We start from the raw sequence: 20,590 nt of genomic DNA on the forward strand, positions 1-20,590 counted from the left end.
TGAGTCCTATCAAAGGCCACGACTCAAATGATGAAGAAGTCGTTGGCATCATGAAGAATCTGCTTTTCAATATCATGCACGGTATTCCCGTGAACTATCATGATTTCTTCATGAGGACTTTGGCAGACGTAGCAATGTCCCCATTTCAGTTGAAGCCTTACGCTCCTTGGATTATGAGATTCATCAGATCAAGGTCTTCACTCAACTACAAAGTTGATACACTCAACCATGGCAGCTACTTGCCCCTAATTGAAGTCCTCAAGCGGACATTTTCCTTAGCTGATGAAAAGGGCAAGGCCACTGCTACTATTGATGAGGGCATTCGACCATTGGATGGACAGTTTCGCAAAGCTGCTTCATACTCCACCAATGATGATTCTGCTACTAATGATTCTGCCGCCAATGCATCCAAGCAAAGTCCTCAAGCAACAGCCCCAAGGGTGATGACTGATCGTGAGCTTCTCCTCATTCTTCATCAAAAGGTGGATCACAATCAAAAATGGGTAAAACGTTAGTTTGGTTCTATTCTTCACAACATGACTGCCACATATAATTTAGCGAAGAAGAACCATTACTACCTTAATGAAGTTTTTGATCGCACCTGGGCTATACTGTCTCACCTTTACGGTGATCAAGATCTCAAGCAGATGGGCTTCAAGCAGGACTTCGGCTGGTCTAAGCCTCCACCGAAGAAATTCAAGAAAGTTGAAGTTCCTCCTCTGGTGCCCAGCTCATATTCTTCATCCCATGATACTGATGAAAATGAAGATCTGGACGACACTGCGACAGGCCCTTCTCCAACAAATGACCCCAACAATGCTGACGCTCCTCCATTGACTTCGTGAAGAAATTCTTCAGGGGCGTTAGTCCTCACTTTTCGTCCCTTTTGGTCATTTGATGACAAAGGGGGAGAAATTTGAGTTAGTCTTCAAGCGGGTCTCTATATATATGGGCATTTTTTTAAGTTGCCACTCTCGCTCTTCTGAAGCTTTTGTTGATTGAGTTGTAAACTTAAGTCCGATGGTGACCTGATACTTTTGCTATGTTTTCCTGCATGCTATTTCCTCATTAATGTTATGCACACATGTTGAATCACATTAGTCACCATATTTCATCATGCATTTCAAATTCTTCATTCTATATGTTAAATGCGTGTATGAATTACAAGATATAGGGGGACTTCTCCATGATTCTACTCTTCAAATGTGCATTGCTTCAAAAGCAAATACCTCACTATGCACATCTTCAAGGGGAGTTCTTCTATATCTTGCAATCAAATTCCTCCATATTGAGTACTTTCAATTCACAGGTTTATCCCCGTTGAAAACTTAACCTATATTGTCATCAATCACCAAAAAGGGGGAGATTGTAAGTGTATCTAGTGCCCCTTAGTGATTTTGGTGTATTGAAGAGTTATAGGTTAAGGGACTAATATGTTTGTGAGTGTACACAGGCTCTATAAGTCAATGAGGAGTTTGATATTTACAGTGAAAGTCGACCCCTAAAAATGAATGTCTTCGGCTGAAGACTTTGGTTCTCCTGAAGACTTTGAAAGTGAAGAAATTGGTGTGACCTTTAAGACTTTGATATTCATGCGAGGAATCTGAAGCGTGAAGACTTTTGCTTTCATAGTTTCATTTTCTCTTTCTTGAGTCATAGGAAACACCGTACTGTTAAAGGGGGTCGAGGTAATACTAAGGAAACTGATTTCCAAGTGATGCTCATCTCAAAATCCTACACCTACCCAATCCTTCGAGTGAAGCCATTGGAAATCTCATATCAGTTCAGTCAATTTCTTCAGTGACAGAGACGAAGATCTTTTGGTCTATGAGGAATTTGTTCTGACCGAGGAGTTAGGAATTCGCCAGTGCGGATTGCCTACACAGTGAGGAACATGATAGCCCCTGAGGAATTCAAACCTAAAATCCGACCGTTGTTGTGCTGCGCGCCAGCTGTTCCAAAATATCCAACCACCTAACAGTCATATCAGCCAAGGGCATTTATGTCTTATCATGTCAGGCTGATCCCTAGGCTATAAATAGCCGCCCCTTCAAACACTAGCTGGTTGGCTTCTCCGAGAGCAACTGACACTTGTCATTTGAGAGCATCCCATCCTCCGAGGACTTTGAGCGAAAGTCATCAAGTGAGGAAAACACAAATCCCAAACCCAAACCTACAAACCCCAAAGTGATTGAGCATCACTGAAGAGATTGTTCCTGTGTGGAACCGATGCTTGTTACCTTTGAGGACTGTGTATCCTCCAGACAGTTAGGCGTCATGGTCTGAGCATCCTAGAGGAATTGTGGATTGCTGAGTGACCAAGTTTGTGAAGGTTTGGAAGTCACCTGTGAAGACTTACCACTATTGTTGGGCGAGGTCTGTGTGATCTTAGCTCTAGGAGAATACAGTGAGGAATGTGTGTCCTCGAGTTCAAATACTCAGCCGCTCCAACCAGACATACAACTGTCACAGCAGTTGGAACTGGTCTACCAAATCATTGTCTTCACCAAGCCAACTGGTTCTATTTCCTCAACCCTTTCATTTCCTCAGTTATGTGTTGATGAACCTGGTCATTACTGTTTGAAGACTTTGACTGAAGACTTTATCTAATTCCTCAATCCTATTTCTTCAGTCTGTTTTGTCTTCATCCTGCTTATCCTGTGTTTACGCTTTCTGTACTCTGTGTTTGTCTTTCATTTCACTATGATGACTATGCTGTTGCTCTGTTATGCTTACAACTGAGTACTTATTCCGCTGCAAGTAGTTCTTCACTTAGGAATTTCCTCACCCCGAAATTCCTCACTGAAGAATTCATAAAAATTGCCTATTCACCCCCCTCTAGTCGACGTAACGCACTTTCAAACCTTCAACAAGGACCGGCTATAGTCAAACTCGATTCAACTAAACTTGGAGAAACAGACACCCGCCAGCCACCTGTGTGCAAAGCACGTCGGTAGAACCATTCTCATGAATGTGGTCATGTAATGTTGGTCTGGGCCACCTCATCCAACAATACCGCCGAATCAAAGTAAGATGTTGGTGGTAAGCAGTATGACTATTATCACCCACAACTCTTTGTGTTCTACTCGTGCATATCATCTACGCATAGACCTGGCTCTGGTGCCATTGTTGGGGAACGTAGCATGCAATTTAAAAAAATTCCTACGATCATGCAAGATCTATCTAGGAGATGTATAGTAATGAGAGGGGGACAGTGTGTCCACGTACCCTCGTAGATCGGAAGCAAAAGCATTAGGTTAACGCGGTTGATGTAGTCGAATGTCTTCACGATCCAACTGATCTAGTACCGAACGTACGACACCTTCGATTTCAGCACACATTCAGCTCGATGACGTCCCTCGAACTCTTGATCCAGCAGAGGGTCAAGGGAGAGTTTCGTCAGCATGACGGCATGATGACAGTGATGGTGATGTGATCCGCGCAGGGCTTCGCCTAAGCACTACGATGCTATGACCGGAGGTGTAAACTATGGAGGGGGCACCGCACACGGCTAAGAGAACAATTGATGTGTCTTTGGGATGCCCCCTCCCCCGTATATAAAGGAGGGGAGGAGGAGGCCGGCGGCCAGGAGGGGCGCGCCATGGGGGGAGTCCTACTAGGACTCCACTCCTAGTAGGATTCGCCCCCCTTTCCTTTCTTCCACCGGAGGGAAAAGGAAGGAGAGGGAGAGGGAGAGGGAAAGGGGGGCACCGCCCCCTCCCCTAGTCCAATTCGGACTGCCATGGGGGAGGGGGCACGGCCACCCCTTGCGACCCTCCTCTCTCTCCACTAAGGCCCATGTAGGGCCAATACTTCCCCCGGGGGTTCCAGTAACCCCTCGGTACTCCGGTAAAATACCCGAACCACTCGAAACCATTCCGATGTCCGAATACTACCTTACAATATATGGATCTTTCCCTCTCAACCATTTCGAGATTACTCGTCATGTCCATGATCTCATACGGGACTCCGAACAAACTTCGGTCACCAAAACACATAACTCATAATACAAATTGTCATTGAACATTAAGCATGCGGACCCTACGGGTTCGAGAATATGTATACATGACCGAGACACATCGCCGGTCAATAACCAATAGCAGAACCTGGATGCTCATATTGGTTCCTACATATTCTAGGAAGATCTTTATCGGTCAAACCGCATAACAACATATGTTATTCCTTTTGTCATCGGTATGTTACTTGCCCGAGATTCGATCGTTGGTATCCTCATACCTAGTTCAATCTCGTTACCAGCAAGTCTCTTTACTCGTTCCATAATGCATCATCCCATAACTAACTCATTAGTCATATTGCTTGCAAGGCTTATAGTGATGAGCATTAACGAGAGGGCCCAGAGATACCTCTTTGATACACAGAGTGACAAATCCTAATCTCGATCTATGCCAACCCAACAAACACCTTCGGAGACACCTATAGAGCATCTTTATAATCATCCAGTTATGTTGTGACGTTTGATAGCACACAAGGTGTTCCTCCGGTATTTGGGAGTCACATAATCTCATAGTGAGAGGAACATGTATAAGTCATGAAGAAAGCAATAGCAATAAAACTTAACAATCATTATGCTAAGCTAACGGATGGGTCTTGTCCATCACATCATTCTCTAATAATGTAATCCAATTCGTCAAATGACAACACATGTCTATGGTCAGGAAACATAACCATCTTTGATTAATGAGCTAGTCAAGTAGAGGCATACTAGGGACACTCTGTTTTGTCTATGTATTCACACATGTACTAAGTTTCTGGTTAATACAATTCTAGCATGAATAATAAACATTTATCATGATATAAGGAAATATAAATAATAACTTTATTATTGCCTCTAGGGCATATTTCCTTCAGTTAACATATACTTCACCTTGTATTTCGGTTTAAACACGCCTCTTCTAGTCGTTTCCGCTTAGCATCTGTCATGTTTTGCACTGGACAATTTGGTACTGAACCGATTTGCTGGTACATAGCAGAAATATAGTGCCTATTCTTCATCAGACCAAGGATATCCATATTTGCAGCGATGGAAGAGGTGAAATCCATACAACCGATATTGAGCATCCAATCATTGAATCATGTCCTGCACCACCAATGTAGGTCCACCCTGCTAATAAATTTACATGTAACCACTAATATTACTATCTAATGACAGTACAAAAACATTAGCAAGATTGTAGCAAACCATGTACCTTGGTAATGAACAACTCATAGTGCCACCAATTGGATATAATAGTTTGGAGGAAAAAATGCTCATAATGTTGAACTATTTGGACTTATTGCGTGGTTCCACTAAAATTGATCATCCTTGTTTGCACAAATATTGAAAGTGTGATTACATAAAAGTGGCACTAGTTGACACATAGACTCAGAAATATAAAAATTCCAATTTCTTAATGGGAAAAGGTAACAAGACTGTTTCTAACCATCAGTTTGAAGGAATAAACAAGGCAACAATGGCCGATGTCAGGAAGTCATACATAGTATTTTCTGAAAGATTGAACCATCCCTGACCTTTCCTCTTCTTTTAAGCATTTTTTATGCAGTTCAACTAAAATAAAATGCCATCACCGCCTTGACAATTCGGTGACACTGTACAAAAATAATGACTTACCATTACATCATGATGTCAGGTATGTAATTGACAGGCAATAGAGACAAACATGCAGACCTCCTCCGATAACACAATGAACATAATTTTAACAAAGGTGTGACTAGCTTTGCAGGCATAATTTGAATGAACTCTACACCCTCGGTTCCTTAATATAAAACATTTTCACAGTTCAATTTAAAGTATCCAAACATCTAGTATTTTGAAAAATAGGTAGTAGTTTTCATGAGCACATATCTTGGAAAGTTTGCCACACCTTATATATGTCCATACGCTAATGCAACACCGGTTGAATAGTACGAATATACACTAATCAAGTGGCTAGTGCAATAGTAGAGTAGTTTCTTTATTACGGGGTACAATACAATGGTTTTACTGAACATATTTCCATGAGCTAGCACTAGAAGATTTGTATAAGCATTAACTACCAAAAATCTAGAGGTAACAAGTTTCAACATTAGTATACTGGCTGTGCAACAGCATTAGACCAAATACAAAATTCTAAAGGTAACTAGCATTATTAACTAATGACAATATAAAAAATTGCAAACTATGTACCTTCAAGGTAAATATCATTTTGAACTCGAGGGGACCTAAAAAATTGCTATCCCAATCTTGATAATCGATCAAACTTAAAAACTTGATCAAATGTATCAAGAAAATAGCAGGAGGAGGAGGAGGTGCCCACTCTTGACCTTTCCTCTTCTCTTCATAATTTTTTGCGCAGTTTAACTAAAATAAAATGCCATCATCGCCTTCACACTTTGGTGACACTGTACAATTTTTTTGACTTATCATAACATCATGAAGTGAGGTATGTAATCTATAAGCATTAACAGTGCAAAAATCTGAAGGTAGTAACAAGTTTCATCATTGGTATACTAGCCGTGCAACAACATTAGAATGCCTTAGCTAAAAAATCGTTAATACAACCACAATCAATAGCTAACCCTGAAATAATCCAGTGACATTAAATGACATTGCTTAAATTTATCAGTGGCATTAGACGGACTATGGAATTAATTAAATGTGGCATCACTTTAGCAGTAGCATTGCTTGATTTTACCGGTGGCGTTATACAAACAACAAAAAAGTGGCAATAAGAGCATATGGAGGCCCATTCGAACAATGGACGCACCAGTATGATGTACCTCCACGGACACATAGAGTGGTGAGCAAGGGATGGTTGCCTAGAGCAACAAATATCAAGACATCATATGTGGATTACGTCCCATTTTTGTTCTCTTTAGCCACCTTTTCCCTATGTGAGGACAACAAACTGATCGACATGGTCATTCCCTATTCCGTTGTCATGCCTTTCTACCCTTTTTCAACCAAGAGACAAGAGACTTGTTCCATAGCTACTAATTTTCCCCTTTTCAACTAAGATGCAGGTTCGATACCTAGTCTCTTCGACAACACTTTCTCCCTTTCTTTCGTTATTCAACCCATACATGGATTAGTCTGCATGAAGTAGGGTTTCCTTTAATAGTGCAAATTAAGGTTTTTGTTTGCGTGGCCAATAGAGCAGAGGATAGTAAATTGGGGAGATGGGGGAGTGGAAAAAGATCCACATGCAATGACGTGGCAGAAGGGGCAATAGAACGAGGGTATGGTTCAAAAAGAGGTAGCATACCCGAGTGTAGGCAGGAAGTGGCTTCGCTCGTGATCGTCATCCTCCACACACACTACAGCAGCGAGCTTGGGGAGGCAAGCCATCCCGCACCGGCGCTAGTTATGAGAGGACGGCCTTGTCGTCAGTGTGTGACCTCACTCGCCGGCGATGAGTGCGTCAATGCTGCATGTCCTTTTCTTCCCCACGGATGGGATCCTCGCGGATCTGTGACCACCGTTGAGGAGGGAGAGAGAGGGTCCATCACCATCTTTTTAGATCTGGAGAGAGGGCGATAGCGTGAGAAGCAAGTGGTAAGCCCTTAGCAAGCAAGCGCAGAAGCTCCAGCCTATATACTACTTTACTAGTACTAGTAAGCACTAGAGGTAGAGTAGTTTATATTTTCTCTGCATACAGTACCAATTAGTTGTGCTTCAAAACTGAACGACACGCCATTAAAAAATAAAGTCGAGAAATAATGCGGCACCTCGGGCCAACGCGGCCAGATCGCATTTTGCACGAGAAATGACACACCATGTTTCATTGACATGTGGTCCCGTTTCAACATGTTAGTGAGACGACGACGAGTCTCCTTTTGTATAATTTGTGAACTGACGTCTACGTAGGCCGCAATGCCTCTTTCTATACCGTGGTGACCGTCCGATCCCCACTAGCCTCTTCCTGTACCGTGGCAACCGTCCACCGCCTCTTCGCCTTTCCCTCTCGATTTGGAATTGTTGTCCCATGCTCTTCCTCCCTCCATTTGCCTTGACTCTTCCTTCTACCATTGTTTGTCTTCTCAATGGAGGGAACAGGTAGGAAATGACTCAGTTACTCTTGCCCCAATCTCACAGATGACGTGGTGGGGGAACTCATTGATCGGTGCGATGTCATCACCACGACTAGCATGGCAGGTTCGTTCAAGACCATTCTTGACTCAACATGTAACATCATTACAAAGAACCCAAGGGTTCAGGAGCGGTGTGATCTCCCTTATCTTCTTCGCCATGACGCTGCTTGCTGGCGTAGGGATGACGGAAGCCTCACCTTGTGCAAGTTGATGCCGCTTGATAATGTTACGTGTGATGTTAAGATGCCATTGCTTGATGGTAAGGTCTGGGCAGGCACAAATGGAGATTGGGTAGTTTATATTGGGTACAACTGTGAGTGGGAACTTGTGAATGTGTACACTCATCATCGAGTTCCACTTGTAAAAATCTCTGACTGCCCTGAGGTTGAGCACACCGGTATTCTACGTACATTCAAATACAATCATGGTGACCATCGTCTACAGAAGATAGCAAATTGACGAGTTCCCACTCACTCTTGGGGTTATAGGAATGCTTGTGTTGTTTCTATCTTCAACAAGCTTGCTGCCGTCCTTAATACTCTGACTCGATGGATATTGCTCAAAAATCAGTTTTTGTACATGGCTGTGTACTGTGATGCAATTCAATACGAGGGTCTTGTGTTTGTTGCCACCACTTCTGGCACTGTTTTCGCACGGGATCCTTATTGTTTTGATATGTTTGTCTTCCACTGTAATTATAATTGTTTCATTCACCATGCATGTGAGTTAGTATCCCCGTACTAATTAACCTTCTTTGTTTCCGAGGTCCTATCAACATTCCCCCACCGATACTTGGAAAATTTTATAACCAAGGAGGAGATGATGATGGTGATGATTACGAGCATGAAGACAAGCATGACCTACATACTCAGTGGCGCCTGGCAACTTATTCCAATGGATCACCTGTTCTTGTCAGTATACAGGCCACTGCTGATGTTACTAAGGAAGCAGGTGTTGTCTCCCATGGTCACACTCTCTGGACCTATTCCAACATCTGTTGCAGGGTATTCGGGATGGATACTAGTGTGCTAGCGCCAGCACCTTTTGCCTGGTTCAATATTGATAATCTTGGAGAAAACTCGCACCTCCTTGGACAAAACTATCCAATGATGGTGAAAGGCGATCCAGCTGCTGTTGGCACAATGTTACTACCATTGATGAGAAGCAACTGTATCTATACCTCAGACATTGCTATGGTTCCCTACCCTGGCTATCACAATATGTGTCCTGATAAAGGCCGCTTCAGCCTGGATGATGAGTCTTGCGTTGGTCTCGACATTGACAACGGCTGGCCCTGCCCAGAGAATCGCTTATTGTTCAAAGCAAGCATTTCCAATGCCAAAAATTGGTTGACCTGAAGTTTATTTCATCGCTTTGTTATTTGTTGTGTGATAAAAACTTTAGTATTTATAATGTATCCTTGTTGTTGTTGTGCATTGATGACCTGTTGTATGTAATACTAAATGATATGCCTGTGATAACTTACTAAATTGATGAATGGCTTTCGAGTCGCTTCTCAGAGTGGGTGATGTGATGAGGCAAAAAAACTGAATACATAATTGTACGTGCATTGCAACAGGTTATCGGATGAGTCCTGTTGGATTCTGGGCTCCGCAGACCCAAGAAAGGTTCGAACTCAGGGGCGTGTGAGAAGAACTCAACCTCTCAAGCTGATCGACCCACTGCTCTCACGACCTAGCTCGATGAACGGGAAGGAAATGGACACGACAGTTTACCCAGGTTCGGGCTACCTTGCGGTGTAAAACCCTACTGTGGATTAGCCTCGCGGAGCGCTGAGGATGAACTAGTACAAGGGTAAGAACAACCTTAGGAGGCTTGTTCTTGTGATGAGCTCTTGGGGCTCTTGTCTCTCAAGGGCTCGCCAATTCGATGAGTTGATCCCTTCTACGGTGGTGGCTAGGCTATATTTATTGTGCCCCTGGTCCTCTTCCCCCGAAACTTAGGCGGGAAGGGATCCCACAAAGGCCAATTTTGAAAGGGGACAAGTAGTACACTTGATCCTGACGAAAGGTGGTCTTTGCCTGCAAAGCTTCTGGTCGTGACGTCGTGGTGGACTCGATGATGACATCCACCCTGCCGTTCTGGCGGTCCTGATCTCATTGAACGCAAACGACAACCTTTGGCTAATTCCTTGGGACCGCACCTACGCTTGCCTCCTTTGCACCAAACAGGAAACCTGCTGCTCTGCGCCCGCTGGCGCGCGCCTGGCCTTGGTCGTCAAGGCTGATGTCATTTCAGCCTCACGAGGCGAGTGCTTGCATAGAAATGTCTGCTCCTTAGAAGGCCACCTTGGGTGGACGCTCCCTCAGGAGGTCTTGATGCCATCCGCCTCACGAGGCTTGGCCCCTCGCGAGGGTCTTGTCTTGTCATGGTTGAAGATAGGCCATACCAGGCCGTCAATGGAGCCACGTCGTGGGCCACATGCACGCAAGTCTGGGTACCCTGGTTCCCAGAACACCGATAGAAGCCTCTGGGCCCAAGGCATGCTTGCACTTGGCTTCGAGGCGAAGCCAATGGGCAAGTGTGGAGCACTGCGGGCCCCAATCGCCTGCGGACCAAGTCAACGCATGGCACCTTATGGGACGCAGGTGTCTCCGCTTCCCCATGCTGCCTCGACAACTGGCACGGGCTGATAAAAAGGCCAACTCCCGCAGCCGAGCCTTCATTGCCTTCCCTTCGTCTTGCTCCAGATCTCATCCCTCTCCTGCCAAGAGAACCTCTAGATCCACCAAGTCCTTGCTCCTGAGCTTCTCGCCAATGACGGGCAAGAAGGCAAAGCTTGCCGGTGCAGCCGCACACTCTGCTCCTCCTGTCGCGGTGGCCCTCGGCCCGTCCTCCACCACTGAAGCCGGGCATCTTGTCACCATGCTCCCGCTGACGGCGAGCAATGACAACAAGGGGAGAGTGACTAAGCTTCAGGTTGGCTCCACCGAGCGGGGAGCGTTGGTAGGTATGTGCTTTCCCTACTTCCTCCATAACATCTATGCGGGGCTCATCCCGCCTTTCTCCAAGTTCTTCTTTGCCATCCTCGACCACTACCAGATCCACACGCTTCATCTCTAGCCCAACTCCTTCCTCCTCTTATTGATCTTCACCTTCTACTACGAGGCCTTCATGGGGGTGAGGCCCTCCTTTGCACTATTCTGCCAGTTCTTCTCCCTCCGGACGCATGGCTCGAACCAGTGCTCCGGATGTGTCTCCTTCATTGCACTCCATGATAGCAACATGCTCGTGAAGGCCGGGAAGAAGGTGGACGACTTCCGGCGTAGGTGGATCTACATGGACGCTCGGAGCCATCATGCTCGGCTGGAGCTGCCGAACGGGCCGCCAGAGAAGCTGGGTGAGTGGTCTCACGAGAAGCTCACCGACCCCTGGGCGGTGCCGGTCATGAAGAAGATGTAGGCAGATATGGGCTCCGTGGCGCTGACGAGGGCCATGATTGTTCATGAGTTCCTGACGCAGCGCCTGTCCCCTCTCCAAGCTCGCTCGCGCCCCATGTGGGACCTTAACGGCGCATAGGATGACCTCCGGCTACACCGAGTGGACCTGACGAATGAGGAGCTAGGCAAGGCAGTGCAGATCTTGCTCGGGAAGGATCCAGGCTACCTTCCGGCGGCCCACCTTCCGTTGTATCACCGTGACAACAGGGCGGCGCTGGCCGCCTCCATGCCAATCTTTAATGAGCGGGGGCTCGTGCCGTCTAGGCCTCCCAACTCCCCAGTGGCGGTATCCTCCGGCGAGGAACCCATCGAGGGCGAGGAAGAGGAGAAGGACTCGTAGGCGACCCATGAAGGGATGGGGGAGACTTCTCCTCCCTGGAAGAGCGAGCTCCTCCGGGTCTTCCTGACGAGGATGACGCTGGGGAAGGCTTGGTCGGGGAGGTCCCCAGTGTCCTGCCGGGGTCGTCACAAGGTACGGGCGGACCCCGCTGTGGAGGCTGATCCACAGGTCCCTAAAGGGGGGAACGGCGCCAGCACAGCCTCAGGGTAGTGCCCTCACCTCATCGCTCACTGCTGCCTCTCCAGAGTATCCCACCCTGCACCTGATCGGGCCTCCGGCTGTGGCAAAGCCCATGCTGTAGAAGCTTGGGGGCGTCACCGTCCTGGGCAAGAAAAGAGTATACGTCGCCGACGACGAGTAAGCACCTTACTTCATTCTTACCTTCTATTGCGACACCATGCTCATTATGTCGTTCTCCTAACGGCCAGGCCGGCCCCTGGGGTGAAGAAGAAGAAGGAGGATGCCACTCCCATGATGCAGCAGACTCCACGAGCGCCAGTTCCTAACGCGCCCATGAAGGGCGCGAAGGCCCCAGAGCCCCCTGCCTCCACTGTCGTTGGGATAGCGCCAGTCCAGGCGCTAGTGCCACCACCTCCCTGGGCTCTTGCACTGGTGGACCAGGGCTCCTCCGCCAGACACGGTGCTTCGGAGGAGGCCTACGCCACATTGGACCAACTCTGAGATGATCTTCAGGGTGCTGACGGGCGTGCGGCGACGGGGCGCCTGGAGCTGATCTTGGGGTGGCTCCGAGCTAACTCGTCCATCAGGACGGCTTGGAGCCAGGCCGAGGCTGCTATTGCGGATGCCAAGAAGCAGGCCACGGAAGCCACATCGGCTCGTGATGCTACGTTGGCTGACACCGCGTCCGCCAGAAGCCGCTGCCACGAGGTGGAGGCCGAGATGAAGATGCTTCATGAGGAGCAGACCTCCCAGGCGCGCGGGCTCTAGACACAGGAGGAGTAGCTCAGGGCCCGAGAGACTGCGCTTGCTGATCGCGATGCCGAGCTAGAGCAAGCAGCCCAAGAGCAGGGCACGGAGTGAGCCCGCCTAGAGAAGCTGAAGGAGGAAGTGGATGCAGCCCAGGTGTCCCACACCAAGCACCTCTCGGAGGAGACGGTCAAGCTGGAGGCCAGGGATAAAATCCTTGCCGCAGCCGAGAGGGCCGGGCGCGACGCCTTCACTTCCTTCAAGCGGAAGTGCCGCGAGGTGCTCCACTCCCTTTACCAGAGAGGGTACAACGAGCCATTGACGACCCTGGATGGTGGCCTTCCTGGTCTTCCCACCAAGCTTGTAGAGGAGCTGGAGAACATCGGTGCTGCAGTGGGCTCCATGGTGGAGGGAGTGTCGTGCGCTCTTCACTGTGGTCGCGACGCGCGTCTACAACCATCTCCATCTCCTGTACCCTAGCCTGGACCTTGTCACGCTGTTGGAGCTAGTGGCGCCCTTGTCCAAGGTCACTGTCGCCGAAGCCGTGAAGGAGCAGGTGGAGGCCCTGGTGGTGAAGTTCCTCTGCATCTTCCCCTGAGGCCATGGCGACCGCGGCCGGCGGTGAAGGCGACAACGGCACCATTGAGGACGCGTTCCCCAAGGCGACTGTTGGTGGCAAGCAAGGCTGAAGGCGATGCTTCCCATTTTTATCCTGCAACGTTTAACATGCCTCGTGGAGGCGTAAGAACTTCTGCTTTGAATTCATGAACATTATGTTTTGTAATAATTTGCTAGGATTCTGCGATTTTCCTTTCCGTGCTCGATTTCCTTCCGTTTGCCTTTGGTGTTCTGCGTCGGCCGGGCCTAGCCCCGCGCATACCTCAGCTGCCGTTGGGTCATCTGGATCGCCAGGACGATACCAAGGGGTGAGGGGTCTACGTGACCAGTGAGGTCCCTCAGTCACGATGCTCAGGGGACCCCTTGATGTACGAACGGCCTCGTGAAGGAAGTGCGAGCAACATCTGGGTTAATCCAGAGTCCTCATACCTTTCCTGGCAAGCTTTCGCCTAGGAGGGTCACGAGATGACCAGGTGCCAAAGACCTAGTAGGGTGGCGTGCGCCAGGCGTGACCTGGACGCAGTCCCCGTGCCCAGCCCCCTCGCGCAGCTCTCCCGGGGGAAAGTTGGTGTGGTGGGGCCGGAGGACAAGCCCTGGGGCTCTCCTTAGGTTAGTGCAGCTGCTAGGGTGCCCTCAGTTGTTTATCATCAACGCAGAGCCTGACGCTTCCACTCTTGCATGGGCATAGCCGCTCCTCGACCATGTCATCCGCTAGCGCGGAGCATGGGGCTTCAACTGGTGCGTGGGTGGGAGCTCCCTATGAGGGCAGGCTCCAGGGCATGTACAACCCCGTCCTGGAACGTGGCTTGTATGGCAGGACTAGAGGAGGTGTATATGAGCACCTGTGAGCTAGCGGGGGTCTCACGAGGCCCTACCTCAAGGCGGGTTGCGCCTAAAATCTTGGTTAGGGTGCTCGTTGGGGTCCTGCGAAATGGTTACGTCGTGTGCGCCGAGTGAATCTCTGGAGGACATTGCATGAGAAGGCCAAACACCGGGGCCCCAGGAGGTGACATGAACGGGGCTGGCCTGCCAGACAGAGCTTAGCCGCTGGATTTGTCGATGCTGCAGGGACGGACCCGAGCACAAACGCCGTGCCCAGACTTCTCATGCATCGATCCTAAAGAATGACAACCGGCGCGCGGCTCCCGTGGTGGCAAGGCACCGTGACGCGCGCCCTAACTTATCCACTCACGATTAGCTCATGCGAGAAGAAGGCGCCAAGGGCCATGGGAGGTGACGTACGTGTGGTTGGCCCGCGAGACAGAGTTCAACTTCTTGGGTTTAGCGACGCTGCAATGACGGACCCAAGCACAGACACCGTGCCAGTGCTTAATCATGAGGTAGTCACAGGCGGGTTCATGAGGGCGCATGATGTTCATGGTGGTGAAAGACCAGACATGCAGGTAATAATATGAAGCAACCTGTAAAAGGGCGAAACCAGTTCTGATAGATGCGCAAAATGATACATGCTGTAGGGCGGGCCCATACAGCTTGTGGATAATGCAGCGCAAGGGGCGCCCAACTGAACAAACTAAAAAGTCACTTAGCACCGTTGGGGTAGAAGTGTTGAAGTAGATGGAGCTTCGCGCACAGAAGTTTCTCCTCATGAGCCAGCTGGCTCTTGAGCCTCGGGTGGCTCCGGAGGCTCCAACTCCTCCTCCATCAGGACTGCCCGGCGCCTGGCTTCATGAGACGCCAGGACACCACACATGCATCACTGGAGTGAGGCAGCCGCGCCCGGCAGACCGAACGGCATACGAACGTAGCTGTGGGGGTGGCCTCCACACTGGCCGATGCTGGACGGCCAGAAGAGCTCATGAGAAGCAGCTCTGTTGAGGCCCTGGATGTTGATGCAGACGCGCAGCTCGCTGCTCGCATCCTGGGCAGTAGTTGTATTGAGATACGCGGGCCGCTGCTCGCCTCACATGGTCCGCGCCCCCTGAAGATCCTTGATTGCCCTGATGATGAACTCCTGCGCGCTTGGTGCCTCGCGCCCTGTGCCTTACTCCTGGAAGTGCGTGTTGAAGCACGCCTCCACTTGGTGCCTGGACGCCTCCCTCGTGACGCTGGCTAGGTTAGAGGCCTTCCAGAGAAGAGCCCCCGAGCCCAACCTGAGGGGGTTGCCGGGCACGCCTTCCTATGCGAGAAGGAAAGGCGCCCCGGTAGAGGGCGAGGGGCCTAAAGCGCGGTCATCAGTCATGCCAGCCTCCTGAGTGCCCCTGAGGAGGAGCTGCTTCTTCTTCTTGGGGGCGACCTTAGGGGGCAAGGGTGGCACCCTCGCCATCCGAGTTCTCGACCGCCATGGCCTGGTAGGCACGCTCGAGGGAGCACAACGCATCTTCCTCATCGCAAGCGACCGTGATGATGCCGCAGCTTCCTGGCATCTTGAGGACGTTGTAGCCGTGGTGCGTTGCTGCCATGAACTTGGCAAGGGGTGGATACTCGAGGATGGCTTTGTATGACAGGTGAATGTGAGCGACGTCGAAGTCGATGAGCTTGGTGCGGTAGTTGTCACGCTTGCCGAAGGTGACGGGGAGACGAATCTGCCCGATGGGGTGTGTGGACCCGTCGGTCACTCCTGAGAATGGCTTGGTGGGCTGAAGCTGGTCGTATGGCACCTAGAGCCTGTCAAATGTATCGATGGAGAGGACATTGAGCCCAGCGCCGCCATCAATGAGTGTCTTGGTGACGAGAACATTGCTGATGGTTGGCGAGCAGAGCATGGGGAGCGCGCCTGAAGTGGCCGCGCACTTGAGCTGGTCTGAAGAGTCAAAGGTGATGGAGTACTTGGACCACCTGAGCGGACGCGACACCTCGAGCTTGGGGAGGGCCGCGTTCACGTCTGTTGGGGAAACCAATCACCTATGGGGTCACAAGGATCCCTTCTACGTTCGACGGGGGGTTAATCGCACGAAGAGTAGGTCGAGCCGTTAGCTGATAACCCACAAGTATAGGGGATCGCAACAGCTTTCGAGGGTGGAGTATTCAATCCAATTTTTTTGATTCGACACAAGGGGAGCCAAAGAATATTCTTGAGTATTAGCAGTTGAGTTGTCAATTCAACCACACGTGGATAACTTAGTATCTGCAGCAAAGTGTTTAGTAGCAAAAGTGGTATGATGGTAATGGTAACAGTAGCAACAGTAAAGATAAATGTTTTTGGGTTTTTGTAGTAGTTGTAACAATAGCAACGGAAAAGTAAATAAGCAAAGAACAATATATGAAAAGCTCGTAGGCAATGGATTAGTGATGGATAATTATGCCGGATGCGATTCCTCATGCAATAGTTATAACATAGGGTGATATGGAACTAGCTCTAGTTCATCAATTTAATGTAGGCATGTATTCCGTAAATAGTCATACATGCTTATGGAAAAGAACTTGCATGACATCTTTTGTCCTACCCTCCCGTGGCAGCAGGGTCCTAGAAACTAAGGGATATTAAGGCCTCCTTTTAATAGAGAACCGGACCAAAGCATTAACACATGGTGAATACATGAACTCCTCAAACTACGGTCACCACCTAGAAGTGTCCCGATTATTGTCACTTCGGGGTTGTCGGATCATAACACATAATAGGTGACTATAGACTTGCAAAATAGGATCAAGAACACACATATATTCATGAAAACATAATAGGTTCAGATCTGAAATCATGGCACTCGGGTCCTAGTGACAAGCATTAAGCATAGCAAAGTCATAGCAACATCAATCTCAGAACATAGTGGATACTAGGGATCAAACCCTAACAAAACTAACTTGATTACGTGGTAAATCTCATCCAACCCATCACCGTCCAGCAAGCCTACGATGGAATTACTCACGCACGGCGGTGAGCATCATGAAATTGGTGATGGAGGATGGTTGATGATGACGACGGCGACGAATCCCCCTCTCCGGAGCCCTGAACGGACTCCAGATCAGCCCTCCCGAGAGAGATTAGGGCTTGGCGGCGGCTCCGTGTCGTGAAACGCGATGAAACTTTATCTCTGATTTTTTTCTCCGTGAGACAGTATATATGGAGTTGGAGTTGAGGTCAAAGGAGGTCCAGGGGGCCCACGAGATAAGAGGGCGAGCCCTAGGGGGGGGGGCGCCCCCCTGTCTCGTGGACAGCCCGTGGGCCCCTGGCCTTGATTCTTTCGCCAAAAATTCTTACTAATTCTTAAAAGTGCCTCCGTGGATTTCCAGGACATTCTGAGAACTTTTCTTTTCTACACATAAAACAACATCATGGCAGTTCTGCTAAAAACAGCGTTAGTCCGGGTTAGTTTCATTCAAATCATGCAAGTTAGAGTCCAAAACAAGGGCAAAAGTGTTGGGAAAAGTAGATACGCTGGAGACGTATCAACTCCCCCAAGCTTAAACCTTTTACAAACTCTGTTTGCTCTTGTTGTTGTAAACATAAAAAGCCAGCATTCAAGTTTCAGCAAATATTATGAACTAACCATACTCACAATAACACATAGGTCTCACAATTACTCATATCAATAGCATAATCAGCTTGCGAGTCATAATAATAAAACTCGGATGACAACACTTTCTCAAAATAATCATAACATGATATAACAAAATGGTATCTCGCTAGCCCTTTCTCAGACCACAAAACATAAATGCAGAGCACCTTTAAAGATCAAGGACTGACTAAACATTGTAATTCATGGTAAAAGAGATCCACTCAAGTCATACACAATATAAACCAATAATAATGAATGCAAATGACAGTGTGCTCTCCAGCTGGTGCTTTTAATAAGAAGGTGATGATTCAACATAAAAAGTAAATAGATAGGCCCTTCGCAGAGGGAAGCAGGGATTTGTAGAGGTGCCGGAGCTCGATTTTAAAATAGAGACTGAATAACATTTTGAGCGGCATACTTCTGCTGTCAACGCAACACCTATGAGATGGATGTATCTTCCATACTACATGCATTATAGGCAGTTCCCAAACAGAATGGTAAAGGTTTATACTCCCCCAACCACCAACAAGCACCAATCCATGGCTTGCTCGAAACAATGAGTGCCTCCAACATACAACAGCCCTGGGGGAGTTTTGTTTAATTATTTTGATTTGCTTTGATCTTTTTGGATCATGGGACTGGGCATCCCGGTTACCGGCCCTTTCTCGTGAATGAGGAGCAGAGTCCACTCCTCTGAGAATAACCCACCTAGCATGGAAGATATAGGCAGCCCCAGTTGTAACATGAGCTGCTCAAGCATACAAAACAGAATTTCATTTGAAGGTTTGGAGTTTGGCACATACAAATTTACTTGGAACGGTAGGTAGATACCGCATATAGGTAGGTATAGTGGACTCATATGGAACAACTTTGGGGTTTAAGGAGTTTGGATGCACAAGCAGTATTCCCGCTTAGTACAGGTGAAGGCTAGCAAAAGACTGGGAAGCGACCAACTGAGAGAGCGACAACAGTCGTAAGCATGCATTAAAATTAATTCACACCAAGTACAAACATGAGTAGGATATAATCCACCATGAACATACATATCGTGAAGGCTATGTTGATGTGATTCAAGTACATGCGTGAACATGTGCCAAGTCGAGTCACTCAATTCATTCAAAGGAGGATACCATCCCATCATACCACATCATAATCATTCTAATAGCATGTTGGCACGCAAGGTAAACCATTATAACTCATAGCTAATCAAGCATGGCACAAGTAACTATAATCTCTAAATGTCATTGCAAATAAGTTTATTTCATAATAGCTGACTTAGGAACGATGAATCATCATATTTACAAAAACAAGAGAGGTCGAGATCAAACCAGCTTTTCTCATCCCAATAAGTCCATCATATATCGTCATTATTGCCTTTCACTTGCACAATCGAACGATGTGTATAATAATAAGAGTGCACGTGCATTGGACTAAGCTGGAATCTGCAAGCATTCAACTCAAAAGAGAAGACAAGTAATATGGGCTCTAAATTAAATAAACAATCATGCATATAAGAGCCACTAAGCATTTTCAATATGGTCTTCTCGACCCCCAAAGGAAATAAAAGAAAATAAAACTATTTACACAGGAAAGCTCCCAACAAGTAAAAGAAGAACTAGAAATGTTTTTGGTTTTTCATTTTAATTCCTACTACAGGCAAGGAAATTAAACTAACTAATTTTTTGGTTTTTCTCAAGGTTCATCAATCACACAAGAAGAAGACTAGAAAAAGAAATTTAAACTAGCATGGATAATACAATGAAAGAGTATGAGCACCGACAACTAGAGTGTGAACATGAATGTAAAGTCAGTGAGAAATACATACTCCCCCAAGCTTAGGCTTTTGGCCTAAGTTGGTTCAATACCAAGGACCGCCGCTACTCTCTCCGGTGTAAGGAGAGGTATAATCAGGATAATACTGGCTGGTCATCTCCGGATCCCACTGGACAGATGATGCGCGATAAGGGTCCAGTCCAGGCTCCGGTTCAGGTTCAAGTTCTGGAGTAAAAGCTTGAGCTCGATGATTGTTCACCGCCTCCGGTGTAACGAGAAATTTTTCTGCAAGCAAGTCAAACAACAGAGGCATAGGTAAAATAATAATCTCAAAGTGTTTCTTATTGAATCTAAGTTTATACAAGAGCATCCTATCTTCGTTGTCAACAATAAACTTATGTGCTACCATGCTCTTGTAATCTAAAATGTGAAGAGGCAATTTTGTCTCCTTTTCCTCATGGTGCCTAATGGGTATCTGAAAATGTCGAGCAAGACATGCAACATAGATACCTCCAAATATGGGGCCTTTTGTACGATTAAGGGCTAGCTGTTTAGCAACGACGACACCCATATTAAAACTATTGTCTCCAAGCAAAGCATGTTCAAGAATGATAATATCAGGAACACTCAAGTTTCCACTATTCCCACGACCAATCAAGGATCTACTAGAAAATATGGCAAAGTAGCATAAAACAGGAAAGTGTATGCTAGAGACTTTTGCTTCGGAACCCTTCTTTGGCTCTTCTACAGCAATAATATTAACAAAGCCAGCCACATCTTCACGATGGGTTCCTCTAGTTCTCCCTCATAAGGTATCCTACATACCGCGCAAAAATGACGTAAAGACATTTCTTTGAACTCGTCATATAAATGAAATGATACTCCAGGCGATGACTTCTTAGGATAAAAATAAAAGTTTTGCACGAAAG

Source organism: Triticum aestivum, chromosome 4B (assembly GCF_018294505.1).
Source record: "Triticum aestivum cultivar Chinese Spring chromosome 4B, IWGSC CS RefSeq v2.1, whole genome shotgun sequence".
Taxonomy (NCBI): Eukaryota; Viridiplantae; Streptophyta; class Magnoliopsida; order Poales; family Poaceae; genus Triticum; species Triticum aestivum.